The sequence below is a fragment of the Mytilus californianus genome, unplaced genomic scaffold (genome assembly GCF_021869535.1).
Source record: "Mytilus californianus isolate M0D057914Y unplaced genomic scaffold, xbMytCali1.0.p SCAF_41, whole genome shotgun sequence".
NCBI lineage: Eukaryota > Metazoa > Mollusca > Bivalvia > Mytilida > Mytilidae > Mytilus > Mytilus californianus.
The window spans coordinates 1,374,572-1,393,037 of NW_026262692.1; the positions used below are offsets into that span (position 1 = coordinate 1,374,572).

General features: G+C 33.5%; 1 pseudogene; it reads left to right on the plus strand.

Moving 5' to 3' along the window:
• Positions 1 to 6,034: 6,034 nt before the first annotated feature.
• The window catches only part of LOC127699791 (macrophage-expressed gene 1 protein-like), a 28,472-nt pseudogene continuing 16,040 nt past the window's right edge, over positions 6,035 to 18,466 (plus strand).

Sequence of the window (18,466 nt, forward strand, 5' to 3'; positions counted from 1 at the left end):
TTTCTTAAGGACAGCCCATTTAGTCTTTGCCCCACTCCCCACCACATTATAAACAGTACCATATATACCATCATTGTACTAGCGCATTTTAATCTACCGTGACATACGTTTTACATCTGTCCAATAGGGCATATGCCATCAACATTCACTCGAAGTAGCACACTGGATTAAAGGCCGACACATTCCCCCGCCTAAAGTTTTTGCATGCTTCGAGAATGTTGTGTGTTTGATGTTAAACCGTTCCTGATGTAGAACATCATGTGGTTTACCTGATCACGCCATAATATTTTAAAGGTGGATTGAAACTTGTTATTTACTATGGCCATTTCTAGACAAAACACCATTAAATGCTGTAATTGTGCGATACTGATGGTCAATCTAATTGCCCCACCTTCTCCTTTTACAAGCTTAAGTGTGTAATTCTACTCATGGGCTTGGTCTACATTTATCATTTTTAGAATACGTGTGCAACATTTAAAATATAAATTTAAATGGCATATAATCGCGCACGGGTACTGAAAGCCATAATTTGGACGGAAAATGCAAAGATCCAATGAATAAGCAGTTTAACGGAATCTGTGTATAGCCAGAAGGAACATTCTGTTAATAATCTCACATCAACTTGTCCAGTTCAACCTTTAATGTCACAGACCAGTTGTGGTTAAGTGGACTCTCAATTTCCCTCTTTTTACTTCGCTTTTCAATGCTACATAGTTCTCACCACGGTCTAGTTCCTCGGAAAAAATTATATCATGATCTTTGCATAAGAATGAGAAGTACACGTACTATAACATCATGGAAATGTCCTATACATGATGAATAAGAGCATGTAAAAAGAATCTGCTCTTCACGAAGTACTATGTTTCCTTGATTGAGCACTTGTTCAACCACTATTTTCTAACCAATAACATTAGGTTCTCAGCGCAAAATTTCTATATGAACATGATGAAGACCTTAAATAAAACTATTCGATTGCTTTTCTGAAATAAGTTTGCCCCGTTCCACTGTTCTGATTTTCCATTTTATATACATTCTCTGCAGAAATTAACACATTGTTGGATTGTATTGATGGAATGTCGAATCGTTATGACAGATTAGATCTCTTCCTGAAACATAGGTCAATGAGAACTGATAAATACAGGCGGATGACCTTTTGTCTTTGCTGTACATGCGTAGAATGGTGTCAAGACATATTTAATGATTTCATTATCATCTGCTTCAAGCCATCTGCCCAAAACTACTACAATACTAAATTTGGTACTTTTATCATCAAAAACATAATTTTGTCACCGATCTGCTGGACTAAAATAACCATTTTAGGCATTGTTACCAATCGATGTAAAGTTGAACATTGACTTCTGTCTAGTAAGAGATCATCGTATAATACTTCATGTCTGTCATATATGTGTTTTGTAAATTTGTTTTGTTATAAATAAGGCCATTAGTTTTCTCAATTTAATAATTAAATATTTTTCATGTCGGGGCCTTTTATAACGGACTAAACGGTATGGGTTTTCTGTTTTCTCTTATTTTATTGAAGTTCATACGGTTGCCTATAATTGCTTACATCCAATTCACCTGAACCTTAGTGGATAATTGTCTTATCGGCAATCATACCACATCTACTTATGTTTATATAAAAATTAGATGTGATATGATTGCCATAGAACAAATAGTCTAGTTGATCTCAGTCACTATATGTCAACGTACGCACCTCAATATCGGAGCGTCTTTTTACCACAGAACACCACAGAATACCACAGAACACCACATAATACCACAGAACATCCAAAATATACCACAGAACTACACAAAATACAATAAAACTACTAAAATATACCACAGAACATTGAATTACTTTACAAAATGCAAAACTAATAATTCAGAATTATATTATTTTTATAACTCGGGCTACACTAATGACAGGACGAATTTGACCGGATGAGATAATAAATTTCTTTAATGATCATAACTCTTTTTGTTATTAGGTAGAGATACTAAACTATATTTCATAAAAATCTTTTAAAAACAATTTATTGTAAACAAAAAGTTTTTCTATAAAAAAAAAAATGATTTTCTATAAATAATTGTTTTTCTATAAAAAAATGCTTTTTTCTAAAAAAAAAAAACAGTTGACATGATGAATTTTCCTGGCGCCAATTACACTTTTAAGATTAAGTTTGTTCTCCCAATTCTGTTAATAAATTTCAAAATAATCAACTATTTACAAAATTGTCAATTGATTGATTGAATTCTAGTTGCCATGTTAATAAATTTCAAAATAATCAACTAGTTGCGATCTTATTATGCAAGGTATAATTCAATTAAATGGTTTATTCCTCCTAAAATTTTGTATGTGGGTCATTTGTAAGAAATCCATGTAGGAATAAAAGGAATAGTTGAATAAACAAGGGTATCATCAGATTAGATTGTCAAAACATAATGCTAATTAACTTCAGGTAAATATCAATCAAACCTAACGAGTTAGTTTTCATCAATGTGCAGTTTGAAAATAGTAATAGTAGAAAATATACAGGCTTTGGCACAGCTACGAATCATATTAACATCTGCAAATAAAAACACTAATTTTTGTTTATCATCAAAAGATATAAAATCACTATTAAAATGTATGTCTTCATCAAATAATTCTTTTCTAAAATCGTCATATAACTGAAGGGCACGATAAAATAACATGGGCTTCATCTTCTAAAATATCCTTACAACTATCACAGACTTGCTCCTCTAAAAGTAATTTTTCAAATCTCCCTGTTTCGGTTCTTAGTGGTGCTACACCACATCGAAATTTGACAAAAGAACTCCTTTGTGAAAATGACATTGGAATTGCACAATAAGTTTCCGTTTCAAAACTGTTCTTAAATAAATTATATTTTCGAAGTTTGTTACCACCTTTACCAGATAAAGCTTTCTCTGACTGTAAATTGCATTGCCACTGTTCAACATATTTACTAAACATTTTAGACATAATAGTATTGACAACTGAAGTACTATGAACATATTCTGTAATGTTACACAAATGTTCTGCATTACACTCTGAAAATGTTTTCGTTACATAAAAATTCCAATTTTTTATACACTTGTGTTTTTTACTCATAATGTCTGTCCATATGAAAACTTTTCTTTTCAACTGATTAAAACTCATATTGTTCAAACGGCACTATAGTCGAATTAAGCATTGCCATTGTTTTTGAAAGATTGGAATAGAAGGAATACTTATTTTCAAAATGAAGGAATAGCAGGAAGACACCCCATTAAATGTATTTGATGTCTCAGGTGTGAAAACTTAAATGACATGTTAATTGGCTTGATGAATTGGTGATTACGACGAGTGTCAAAATTAGATAATCTAATTAGATTTTTGTTCTTTTAATGTGCCGTTGAACTTGCTCAGATCATCATTTTGGACTCAAAATATAGAATCTATATAGTAATGCTTCATATGCTAGTTTTTAATTATTTAGATGCAGTTCAACTATTTCTAAATGCATACAAAATTATGTTAAAATCTGAAATATTGTCCAATGACTTTTATTTCATCTCAAGTAAAGTATGTGTATACAATGTTTCATCTGACTTGCCGACAGTATTTGGTTTTGAACTGCATCAAGTGTATCAAGAATCTATTCAGTGTTTCAAAAGCCAAACTAATTTACTAGTTTGTGATGTCCATCTCAGTTGCCGCTAGTGTTGTCAGAGAACGTTTTCCACGGACTATTATTCAATATTTAATAATATACATGTACTTATTCATATTGTTACAACTCTTAACATAAAATTAAACAAAAATGACAACTACAACGATAAATACCCCAGAATTACAATTGTTTTAATACCGATAGGTGTTTTTGGTATAGACCCAGTAATAGGCCAATTCAGTTTGGGGCGTAGCGATAGTGAGTCGACCCTAAATAGAAAAATTAAATGTCAAATTATAAAAAGAATTAACAATAACAATAATATAATGTCTGAAGTATTTATATTTCGAAGTTCTGTGGTATATTTTTGGTGTTCTGTGGTATTCTGTGGTGTTCTGTGGTATTCTGTGGTGTTCTGTGGTAAAACGACGCTCCCCCTCAATATTGAAAGGGATTAATGATGCGCAGTCTTTAGTCCTTTAAGTGATCTTTGTGAGCAAATCCCAAACCGTCTAGTCACCTTTACAAAAGACTAGACATGTGAAAAGGTGGAAGAAAATCAAACGAAAAAAAACAGCCTTATTTTCAGCCTAACAATATACGACAAAAACGAAATGACTATTGAATTATATCCTCTTGACTTGGGACTAAAATATATGAAATGGGGAGCAATTTAACAAATGCATGCATTTCTCCAACCAAAATCATTACCTTAGATCTGGAATAGTGCTTTAAATGCAAGACGTGCTGCTACAGAGATTTTTTAAGTTCTTACTGAAAACTATTTTAAAGAATAATTTGGTTGTTGTCCATTCGTTTGATGTGTTTTGTCATTTGATTTTGCCATGTGATTAGGGACTTTCCGATTGAATTTTCCTCGGAGTTCAGTATTTTTGTGATTTTACTTTTTGGTTAATATCAATATTTCCTATCTAATATAAGGAAAATACATCGATGTGAAAGCGACGAACACTGGCAAATATGTTTTCATTTACATCAAACCTTAACCTGAATTTTCAATGTTTGCAATAGTTTAGACTGAAACCAATGAAACATAGCTATTATGACTAAATAATTTAAAAATATAGCTTTTGGTGAAATGATCTAGTGAGTTTTCATATTTTATTGGATATACAAACATTGCTCTTGTTGGTCCGTTTTACAAGTATGATTTTTTATTACTAAAATACCTCTTTCCCAACTGTCTCAATTACATCTTATATTTGGATTACTATATTTCAATTCAATTAACAATCTCTGAAAACATAAGACATATACACATGTAGGTATGAACGTTGTTATTTGAGTAGACATTAACAAATTCTAACTTGTAATAGTGAAAAGAGTCTCATTTTGGTCACTTTTATCATCCATGTGCATGCTTCATTGTATAACGCATATGTTACTACCAGTCCAATTTGAGCTTGAATTAAGTGAAATAGATCGTTGAATTAAAATAAGTAAAACAAAAGTCAATATAGCAAGTTGCTTAGATCAGAAGTATCTGTTGTTTACTACCCAAATTCCGGGAACCAGTGCGTTCTAACATGCAATTAAAGGTATGTTGATTTTTTCAGCACATGTCAGGATAAGGTATAGATTTGAACTTAAGACAAAATAGTTATAAATGTTTGAAGTTGCAGAATTTAACATTGAAAGCAATGGGGATATTTATTAGTGGTATTATTCCTTAATAACTGTTAGTACAAACAGTTCTTCCAGACGTAAGCATTGATCTCCAAGACGTTTATAACGTAGAAAACTGCTGGTTGTTTAATGATTTTTAAGATCAGAAGATAATGAAAATAAATTTAAAGAATTGAAAATTTTCCAAATTCATTAATAGTTCCCACACAGTCGTTGTCCAAGAAAAAAAAACCCCGGTTTTGGTTTGTATATATACGGAAGTCCATAGTTTTTAAAGCTATGAGTTTAGATTATATTTACGCATGTATTGTTCAAGATCATTTTACCGGGGATTGTCATGAAAGAACTTAAATAAGGGGATTCAATACTATTATAAATGCCTCGACTTAATTACAAGCAAAGTTTTCATGGAAAAGATGACGTCTCAACTCAATAGCAACATATATATAATACCAGACACGTCGTTTATTCTGTCATTTTACCCGACTGTATCATTTTTATTAAATGTTGATGGGCAAAGCAGTTGATAAATGCTTATCAGGAGACAATTAACCTATAGATGCTCACTTTTTAGTGTTGATGTGATCCCATCAATATATATTTTTCACCTGAAATAACATCTTCTAAATTGATTCCTGATATTTTAATATCGGCTATCTTTTGTTTCCTCTTATTTATAGACGATATGTTCATTTATTTCAGACGTACAATGCATAAAATGTTATTTTATACAAATGTTCTTTTGGTCATCATTTTTATCCAATGTACATTCATACAGAACTTTTCAGATAAGACACCCGAGAGCGTGTGACATCGAGACAAAACCACTATATGTTTTTGAGGTTCTACCAGGTATAGGATGGGACAATCTCGTCAACAAGAACAAATAAATGGTTATATATTTTAACTATTCCAAATGTAAAACTACTGCGGACCAACGTTCTTTGATTCCAGATGGAATTGTTACAATAGCGATCAAATTAAGTAGTATGCATGTGTTCTCACTCATTGGTCCGTGTACAAAACTGATACTTCATTTTCCATCAATCTGGATGGATCTGTGGAAGACGAAGGAACGATTTCAGGCCGAGTTTTAACATGTAAAATCAAAACAGATTGAGGACAAATCGTTAAAAACAAAAGTTCAAGCAAGTTACGTACGATATAAAGCGGACATTTTATCTGATGCTCAACTAGATCCCTCGTTTTGTTCATGTTTGCTTAAAATAGCCAATCATATACAACACAACCGCAAGTCATCAGCACGCTACGAAATCGAGTTACTCGTTCTCGATTACGGAACACATGTCATCACAACAATTGACTCTGGGGCATTTATTGTTAACGTTGACCGGGTATTATTATCTGAGTTAAACAGGACCCTACTATGAATAAGCTGTCAATCTCACTAGCCACTAGCTATTCTTTTCCAATTCTTGACGACTATAATGCATCATCAAAAATTCAAAATCAATTTCTGATAACAAGATTTAAAAGTACATAACACATTTAACGGATTCGAACATCAGGACATACGGAGGACCGGTAACCCTGGCAATATTATGCTTGGCAAAAGGGTCTCAGAAATTTCTGACGATTAAGTCGCAGTTGACAGAAATGGGTTTCCATTTGTTTATTTCGTAACAACAAAATTACCTAAATTATCCAAGTATCTTGTTCGTGAGTTATCACAAAGCATCGATCTTATAGATGAGCACTTTTGCGGTCAGTTTGGAACAAAAATTACCGAAACACAAAGTTACAGCTGTGCAACTGGATACTAACAAATACTTTCACACACCAGTAAAACATCCAAATCTCATCAACAGCATACATGTCAAACTGGTTATATGTTCTTAAGAGCAAGTCTGCCAGAAAACCAATAATAGCTCCAAATACAATGTTATCATATTGACCTGAAATTTTGCATACGTGATAGTTTCATGACAACTACTCTCTGTGCAACACTGCAGTCACTTTATGGAGCGCCATCTATATATAGCCATTTATGGTCAAAATAAAGCTGAACATTAGCAAACTTTAGCAGTTTTAAGTTGACAAATACTAGTGTTTATTAACATGTTACTGTTTTATTGGTAAGAATATGTTGTAATACTGTATTTTAACTGTCAAAATATGTTATTACCTGAGGTCAACTTCCTATATTTGTTCATTCTGGTCGAAATATCCGAAGTTATACAAAACTGCTAAAATGGTAAAATTTGCTGACTTTTGAAAGTCTATATTTTTCCAAAGCGGCAAAAATATTTGAATGCCATTTGCTTTTTCTTAAACGCTAATCATATATCTACATAATATAAAAAATCCAATTTAGGCAAATGGTCATACACTACTGTACAAAGAAACATACCAGTAACAGTCATTTTATGACTGATACTATTTGTCAAAGTTCTAACAGTAGCTAAATTTCAATGTGGCAGTTATTTTCCAACTCAAAAAGTGTTTGTCTCTTGCATAAATCGACAACAACAACGCTGCAAATAGTTGTCACTGTAATAAATGGACTGTTACAACTCTTTTAAAGTTGTAACCGTTGATCATAACTTTCCTTAATCGAAAAACTTTGCAACAGTCTTAAATAAACTGTTTAAACGCAAAAAAAGTTGTCACAGTTATCATGAAACTGCTGCAACCATTTGAAAGTTGAAGCAGTTAATTTATAACCGTTCCAACGCAAACGTTGAAACAGTCATACATTGTTACAGATAAAATTTGTTTGCTACAATCATTAGATAGTAATAGTAAATATATAAGTGTCTCAACTTCCAAAACATTGATACAGTTATCAAGTCTGTTAAAAGCCACGGATACAAAATGACTGACAGTCCGGGATAGGTTGGATCATTTGTCAATCTTTTTCACCGTGTGCAATATATGAAGGTTGTTGAAAAAAAGACAAAAATGTCATACCCATTTAATATATTGATTTGAATTTTAACTGCTTGGAAAAAAGAAATAGTTTGAAATATTTGCCGTTGAACATTTTGCAATTCGCCGTTAATGTGTTTAATGCGTTTAATTTATAAATTTTTTTTAATAATTTCCTTGCCTCTCAACTCGTCTAAAAAAAATCTGAACCAGCACTAGATACCTGCAATCTTGTTCAAAAACTCTATTTTATACGCATTTTATACGACATGTGAAAAATCTCACCTATCAGATTAATCGAAAAAGGTTTTACAATATATTTTGTAACCAATTTTATCTTTAACTGTAACAGTTAACACTGTTCAAAATTACTAAAATGACAATTTTTTAAGTAAGTCTAAGGTGTAAATTTTTCATGCATTCCATTTTTCTCCAATACCTGGAGTTTTACGAATCACCTAACTGCATCATAACGTTCAATATACTGTTACCATTTTTATGTTGAAAAGATTTTAAAAAAAATTAATTTTCAATCTTATGTTGAACATTTTACACCTTCTCGTTCAGCTAGGGAAAAAAATATTTTAATTCATTTTTTTTTTTTATTTTACCTTTGAATAGTAGTTAAGTTAGATATTAAATCGACTTTATGTTGTTTGTTGTACTGAGTGGTCTATCTGAAGTTCAATTGTCTTAATAAATATCACTTCACATTGGTATGGCAATAAATTGCATCATTAAGGCAAAAATATTATGACTCGAATTAATTTATATATTCACCGATTTTTTTTCAACTGATTTATCTTATTTTCATCACAGGTACTTAAGGACAGGATACCTTTCGGATACATAATGTATAACTCTCGTGATTTAGACAGAAGTAAAACTTTTTCAAAGAAGACACGCATTGTTTCAGACAAGGAGAGCAGATCTTTGACTGTTTCTCTCTTATTTATTTACACCATGATTTAGACCTTGTATTCTTTTAAACTCCGGTCTTTTGTTGAATTCTACGTGCTGACCTCCAGATGTCCTTTTGTGATTTTTGTTGTAACAGTTGATGTCATACTGACGTTTACCAAAAACTTCTACTTGATTACAGAAATGCCGGTCGGATATTGATATATTATTCAACAGGAAGATAGTGAACGAACACTTTTACCTTGTTTTGGAAATGTTAAAATTGACACATAGATCAAGCAATGGGATCAGTATTCTGATAACATTCATCTCCAACCAGTGAAGGGAACATTTTGAACTGTATCATTCTGAGGGGGTTGGTGTGGTAGAGTGGATTTTCTGCCATTTCTACTGGTTGCATTGATTATACTATATGTACTAATTTTGAATACCTCTCGCAGACGATTTATGTTTTTATCTATTAGTAGGTGATTGGTTTGTAATCTACTTGTGATTAGGTCTTATTTTATTGGTCATTGAAGGTCTTGTGATTAATTATGCAGAGGGAAATTTAATTTAATGGCTGGTCAATTTTGGTCTTTGTTTATAAAAGTTTCATTAGTTTAAGTATTTAGTATCCAGTCTTAGTATTTACTTTTCATATAAGGATTGAATCATTCAGTTCTATTGGATACATTTATATTCAGTCAGGAACAAATAAAGCATATTTCGGTAAGTTACATTTACTTTCATTGAGAGCCTTTGTTATGACAGATGGATGAAGTATGAATCCTGATTATGATATTTTAATAACAGGCAAGGTAAAAGTAAGTTTCCCCAATGTCCAAGTGAATGTGAGATTTGAGTTTGACAGATGATTATATGATTTGATTGTTTTGAGAGTTTTGTGTATTTGCTGTACGGGTGAGTTTGATTTACTTTAACATTGACCTTGACCTATGTTAAGGTACGGTATTATCAATATTGACGTAGACATATTAATGCTTCTGCTTCTGTCAGATAATGGCCACAATCAACAAACTGATTATACTGTTATATGTAAACAAGTCAGATGATATTATGTTTTTTATAAATGATAGTACCTTTTTGTAAAGATTTATTTGTTTAATAGAATCTTGTACTTAGAATTGCATTATTGATTTCAGGTTATCCTATTATATATTGACCAGTAGATCCATGATATATTGATCTGTATAAGGACACTAGGATAGAAGTTAAATAGTGTAGCTGTTGGTGTTATATATTGTACAAACTCAGTTCCACAAATTGGTGAGTTTACTTAAGTGTGTAAATTGATTGCAATTGTATTTTATTTATATTTACCTGTATTACTTGACTATGACAAATATTTCATTGTCACTTTGGAAATATTACACTGGGATTATCTCCCCTGATTATAAACATTCAAGCTAGACTTGCATGAAGTTAAAAATGTATATTTATATTGATGATAAATGATGATTCATTTATACTATATTTAAAGACATTATATAAGAAACTCAAATTATCTGTAATGATAATTTGTGTGAAGTTGATGTTTATTGTTTGTAAATTTACGTTTTGATATTTTCAAACCGCATACCGTTTGTATAGAATAAAAGATGATAGTATTTATTCATTCTGATCGGTTGACTGGAATTGTTGTATAACTATAAACGCTTAGAAGTTCAAGATGTAGGATGTTTTGACTATATACAAGATCATGTGAACTTAATTAATATTAAGAGTGTTATGTTTAATACTTTATTAACCTTAATTGTATTGTGTTTAATTCATTACCTAATCGTTAATTTGTTATTCCAGGGTTAGTGTATATAATTGTAAGATGAATGAATGTGATGTACAATTGATGAATAAAGAATCCTTGAACTCAGACTTATTTGTAATTGATGAACCAGAAAATTAGACTTTTACAATGGCGCCCACGTAATTGATTTATTCCAAGGATGGATCTTCACAATGGAAATTGGAATGACATACATTTTATATTGAATATTACTTGCTGATGTATAATGAATTGATTGATAGATTTTAATTTGACTTTAGAATATTCAGTATGTATATATAAATGTGGCCTGAAAGTATATTAGTACAGTTGTATATCTGATTGGTATTACATGACATTTGTTTAAATACTACAAATACTTGAATGTATAAAAGAAGAAGACACTTATAACTTGATTTGAACATTTGATAGATTATTGCATGAACTTTGGTTGCTTTACTTGTACATTGTAATCACTGATATACCTTGTGTAGATAATTTATTTGTACACTTTTGATTTTTACTTAATTTTATACTTAAATTTTGGGAAACAGTTAAACTATTTGATTAAAAATAAATTGATTGAAAAATTATTTAGAATTCATTTTTCATTGTAATATTTTTGGAACTTATTCTGAGACTTAGCTTATTTTTTTTAATTTTCAGAAAGTTAATAAAATTACAGTTCTGGAATTAAAAGTAATTTTACAAGTAAAATTTTACATTTAAAGATTTGAAGGTAGTTTATTTGATGTTGTATACTTTGTATATTTGTAATTTATAGCATTATTATCTATAATTGTAACTTATAGTTTGATATTTGTAACTATAATACAAAGGTCATTGTTGGATAAAGATTATCCCCTGAGAGAAAGCTATCCCATCCCAAACCCATAGCATACACCCATACTCGTACTCAAAAAGATAAAAGGTAAGATCTACACAATAAACACAAGTTTAGTACAAGGAGCTATATGAGACAATAACATCACTAGTTGAATACATAGTAGGTATACTCCGTACTCAGTAGGTACATATAGACAGTAGATTGGAGTTAGGTGTTTTGTATTTACATCAGTTTGGGATATGTAAGTTTAGGTTAGCAGTGTTAGTATATACACATGTGCATAGATAGAAGTACACTATTGTAAGTATAGTACAAGTAGTATTTGTTTCCTAACGCGGATAAGATATTATTGTAAAGGTTAGTACAGTGCATAGAGTTCAGTTATTGTTGTACTGTGGGTATATTGGTTGGTTGAGTTTGGCTTAGGTTAGTTGATTGGTGTTTAGTGGTTTGATATATGTGTTAGGTTATAAGCCTAGCATAACTTCATGATACATCAGGTATTATAATATATATATATATATATATATAGATATATGTGTGTGATCTGACAATGGTAGGTATTCAGTTTGTGTGATTGAAGATAAAGTAACAGACTGGTGAGTGAATATACTTATATATATATATATTTCCACATTGATATCAATATACTTGTATTTTCAGATAGATTGTACCAGATAGCTATTAATCATTTCAATTTCTTTTTGATTGTAGGTACATTAAATAATTTGTTGATTATTTAATTTATTTCAGAAAACTTATTTCGTTGAGGTGAGTATTTAGCTAAGCATCATGTCTGAGGAATTGACGGAACAGGATATACAGAACATCGTTAGAGCTTTTAAGGATATGAAAGTCAAACCGAATGCCGATACAACTGATGCGTTTAAGAATTGGATGAAGGAATTTTCCACCTCAAAGATGGACGATGTATTATATATGCCATACATACCGAGGCTACCTTTCTTTTCAGGAGATAACAAAGGAGATTATGTTTCATACGATCTTTGGAGATACCAAGTAGCATGTCATATCAAGGAGAATTACCGACATGAGATCATAGTCCAAGCCAATAGACGTTCTGTTCATGGAGAAGCTAGTCGAATTGTTATGTGATTAGGAGTTGAAGCAACAGTTGATGATGTCACAGACAGAATGGATAGCATCTTTGGATCTGTAGACGTCAAAGAAGTCCTTCTTGCACAGTTTTACACAGCATGTCAAGGAAACGATGAGGATGTATCACCATGGGGTTGTAGAATAGAGAACATTCTGAATAAAGCACTACAAAGAAGAAATAATTACGAACATGATACGGATGAAATGTTAAGAGCTAAATTTTGGAAAGGATTACGACCAGAACTACGTACGGTTTTCATGCACAAGTTTGACCGTATTCAAGAATTCAACCAATTATTGATAGCCATGAGAGAAATAGAAGAGCAAAACCATCAAGATAGTGTGTTTAAGGAAAAGTGCACCACATCACCAGACATAGAAAATATCTCATCAGATGAAACAACAGAACTGAAGGCTATGGTTCAGAAATTGACTGCACAAATAAAGGAAAACGAAACTAGAACATCAAAGCTCACCAAGAACCCGATTTCAACTAGAACATTTATTCCGGACGAAACTATAGTTCAACGACCAAATGACATAAACAGTCGGAGAAAAAGATATAAAGGAGATAGTATATGCTGGAGATGCGGACAACAAGGTCATATTGCCGTAGGATGCAGAGTCAGATTGGACAATTTAAGGAAAAGAACAACATGCTTTGAATTTTCGACAAGTAACATTCGAGGAACAACACATAAGTTGAAGCCTAAATACAAAGGAACAACGATAAACAGGAACGGCAAATGAGGTAACAGTTTACTTGAATGGAATGGAAACACACGGATTGTTGGATACTGGGTCAACTGTATCTACGATGAGTGAGACATTCTACAACAAACACTGCTCAGCAATGCAGTTAGAACAACTCTCAGGACTATTAAAGATTGAATGTGCAGACGGCTTACAACTACCGTATTTAGGATTATAGAGGCAGAACTTCAACTGGAAGGAATTACAACACCTTACATGAAAACATATCCAGGATTATTTCTCGTAGATATAGACAGCGATTACAATGCTACTTCACCCTTGCTTATAGGAACTAACATCTTAAGTGCAGATATGGAGGGTATCAGGAAAGCGATTGGGCCAAGGTATTTACAGGACGCAAATCTCTATACGCCATGGTATCTCGCATTTAGATTTATCACATTAAGGAACAAGGAATTGGAAAAACAACACAACAGATTGGCTATAGTCAAATCAGCAGAGACAAAACCAATAACCATCCAGCCAAATTCTGAAGTAGTCATAAAAGGATATATGGACAAGCAACTTGAATACCCATAAGGTTGTGCATTACTTCATGCTACAGGAAAATCAACCCTTTCAACAGATCTTGACATTGTACCAGCTATAGTCAACTACAACAGTCAACGTAAAGAAGCTATACTTGTACGCATATCGAACATAACCACTAGAACAGTAACAGTAGCACCAAGATCGATTATTTGCGAGTTACAACCAGTCAGCATTGAGGATTTACAACCAACCGAGAAATCAGACGTTACTGATATTTTAGATATTGTAAAGATACCAACTGATGTACTTGAGGATGATGAAATGGATAGAGGAAAAGATTTGATAAACAGATTTAAGGAAATCTTTTCAACAGGAGATACTGACATTGGCCACACATCAGCGGTTAAACACCGAATTGATTTAGTGGATAATCGACCGTTTAAACAACGTCATCGCAGAATTTCGCCTTTAATGATTGATGAAGTTAGGAACCATCTACGTCAACTGTTATCAGCCGGAATTATACGACGATCTCATTCACTGTGATCTTCAAATGTGGTGCTCGTAATGAAGAAGGATGGCAGCTTAAGAATGTGCGTTGATTATCGTCAGCTGAATGATATCACCATTAAAGATTCGTACGCATTGCCACGCATAGAGGAGATCCTTGATTCTTTAGGAGGGAACACGTTTTATACAGTGTTAGACATGAAGAGTGGGTACCATTCAGGTGGAAGTATTAGAGGAACACAAAGAGAGAACAGCCTTTACCGTTGGACCGCTAGGCTTCTTAGAATATAACAGTCTACCAATCGGATTGGCCAACTCTCCTGCAACATACCAACGATTAATGGAGGAATGTTTGGGAGATCTTCACACCAAGATTTGCTTCATCTACATGGACGATTTAATCATCTTTTCCAAGACCGTAGACGAGCATTTCGATAGACTTGAGAGAGTATTTCAGAGAATAAGAGAAGTTGGACTGAAGCTGTCGCCAAAGAAATGTTCCCTATTCCAACAGCGAGGAAAGTACATGGGCCATATTGTGTCAGCTAAAGGCATTGAACCGGATCCAGAGAAGATTGATGAGGTTATGAACTGGCCAAGACCTACAAATCCAGAGGAAGTGAGACAGTTCTTAGGTTTTGTGGGATATTACAGAAAATTCGTAAGAGATTTCTCCAAGAAAGCCAGACCATTGACAGATTTGATGCCATCAACATCAAACAAGAAATGAGAAGGAAAGAAAGGACACAAGAAGACATCAGTAGAAGTGAAACCGTGGCACTGGGATAAAGAACAAGAAGACTCATTCCAGGAACTGAAACACCATTTATCTAACCCACCTATATTAGGATTCCCAGACTACCAGAATCCATTTGAACTACATACGGATGCTTGCCAAACTGGATTAGGAGCAGTTCTATACCAGCTACAAGAAGGTAAAAAGCGTGTCATTGCCTACGCCATCCGTGGTCTTTCGAAGTCCGAGAGGAACTACCCTGTACACAAACTGGAATTTGTAGCGTTACGATGGTCCATCTGCGAAAAATTCAGCGATTACCTGTATGGAGCCAGATTTACTGTACTTACAGACAACAACCCGCTGACATACGTTTTGTCTTCAGCCAAGTTAAATGCAACAGGGCATAGTTGGATATCAGCTTTATCAGCGTTTGATTTCGATATCAAGTACAGGCCTGGAAAGCAGAACACAGACGCAGATGCCTTATCTAGACTTCCTGCAACGCCAGGAATGCACGCCAAATGAGATTTACAGCCATATCAGTGAGATCAGCAAGATACCTATTACATCTGTTAAGGCCATATGCAGTTTACTTCAACGACAACCGTACATTGAATCCTTGGCAAAATCTACTAATGTAATGGAGGATATAGACATCACAGAAACTGACGAAAAAGTAGATATCAAGAGAGAACAACTGAGTGACCCTGTTATACGATACTGGATAAACAACGTTATGAAGAAGAAGTCACCTCGAAAAGAAGATATTTCATCAGTACCGTTTCATCGTCTACTCCATTCAAACTTCAACAGACTTATATTGAAAGATGGAATATTATTTAGAAGAACAACAGTAGATAGAGAATCGAAAGATCAGTTAATTCTGCCAGCATCTCAGATAAAGACCGTATTGAATTACCTGCATAACGACATGGGTCATCAGGGTCGAGACCGCACTACATCGCTTGTTAAAGACAGATACTTTTGAAGTGGAATACATAAAGACATAGAGGAATGGATTCAACGCTGTCCAGGATATTTAAAGAGGAAAAGATTACCGAATGATAAAGCACCACTCAAGAGTATATGAACAACACAACCACAAGAGATCGTTTGCATGAATTGTTTAACACTAGAAACATCAAAAGGAGTACCATCATATACTTGTAATCACGGATCATTTCACACGATATGCACAGACAAAGAACATGTCAGCCAAAACAACTGCGGAAGCCTTTTTCAACAACTATGTGATCCATTATGGTCTTCCTCAACGAATTCATTCGGACCAAGGAGGAAATTTTGAGAGTCGACTTCTCAAGGAACTATGTCAACTTACAGGAATTAAGAAATCGAGAACAACCCCTTACCATCCGATGGGAAACGGCCAATGTGAAAGGTTCAATAGAACACTTCTGAACATACTAGAAACACTGCAAAATGATCAAAAGAGCAACTGAAAACAATATCTTGGTCCAATTGTCCATGCATATAATTGTACTAAACAGGAAACTACTGGATATTCACCGTTTTCCTTAATGTTTGGACGAGAACCTCGACTTCCAATAGATACTGTGTTTGGAATTGAAAACATCACTACTCAGAAAAACACGACGAAGTATGTTGAACAACTAAGAGAGAGACTTCAAAAATCTTATGAGCTTGCACGAAGATCAGCAGAGAAAGCACAATCTAGACAGAAGAAAGGTTATGATGAAAAGATCAGAGGAGCAGTATTAAATCCAGGAAACAGAGTACTAGTTAAGATCTTAGCGTCTGAAGGAAAACACACGCTATCAGATAGATGGGAAAACGATCCTTACATCATATTGGAACAGCCAAACACAGAGATACCTGTTTTCGTAGTTAGAAAAGAAAATGGTAAAGGGAGAAAGAGGACATTGCATCGCAACTTGTTACTACTAATTGGTTCCGTCTCCATGGATGAACAAGAAACGGAAGATACACCAGTACCAAAACCAAGACTACGACACAGGAAAGAGACTACACCAGTACCGAAACCAAGAACGATAAGAAGAGAACCTTCGACAAAGGATCAACAGCCTACAGCCAGTATTTCATTAGACACTGACAGTGAAAGCGAGGATGATTCTTTCATGATTTTGATACGACAGCATACTGATGACACAGATATCAGCACAAACAGTGATGATGATGACAAGTCTGAAGAACCAGTAGCTGAAGTCCATGAACAGCAGACTGATGGAGATCAGCAGGGTGTCATAGGACAAGAGGAAGCTGGAGATAGGGAGGACGCTCCTTCTTCTAATGAGATAGAAGATCCAGTTCCAGAACAAACAGAGAAAGCAGCTGCCACTGCAGGTGTAGAAGTTGAGGAAGCTGTTACCTAAGATGAACCTGGGAAAGAAGATGATGAAGATGAAATACCTGACATTCCACGAAGATCTGTCCGCACGAAGGCATCAACAGCGACGACTAGATACAAGGATTTTGTGTGTAAACAGACTCAGCGTAAGACAGATTGGTTGATGATAGCACAGTTTTTGAAGGATGCTGTATCCAGTGGAGTATCCCGAGGATCTGAAGACAGAGTTAAAGATGCCTTACTGAGGATTGTCACTGATACAGATAAACATTCCCTTTCATATTTTCATGTTTTTATGTTTATTTATTTATTCGACGAGGACGTCTCTTTCTCTCAAGACCAGGGGGAAAGAGTTGTATAGTTTATATTTGAGGTTGACGAGGACGTCATTTGCAACCAGAGGGAGGATGTGGTAGAGTGGATTTTCTGCCATTTCTACTGGTTGCATTGGTTATACTATATGTAATAATTTTGAATACCTCTCGCAGACTATATATTGTTTTATCTATTAGTAAGTGATTGGTTTGTAATCTACTTGTGATTAGGTCTTATTTTATTGGTCATTGGAAGTCTCGTGATTATTTAGACAAAGGGAAATTTAATGTAATAGCAAGTCAATTTTGGTCTTTGTTTATAAAAGTTTCATACGTTTAATTATTTAGTATCCAGTCTCTGTATTTACTTTTCGTATAAGGATTGAATCATTTAGTTCTATTGGATACATTTATATTCAATCAGGAACCACAAATAAAGCATATTTTGGTAAGTTACATTTACTTTCATT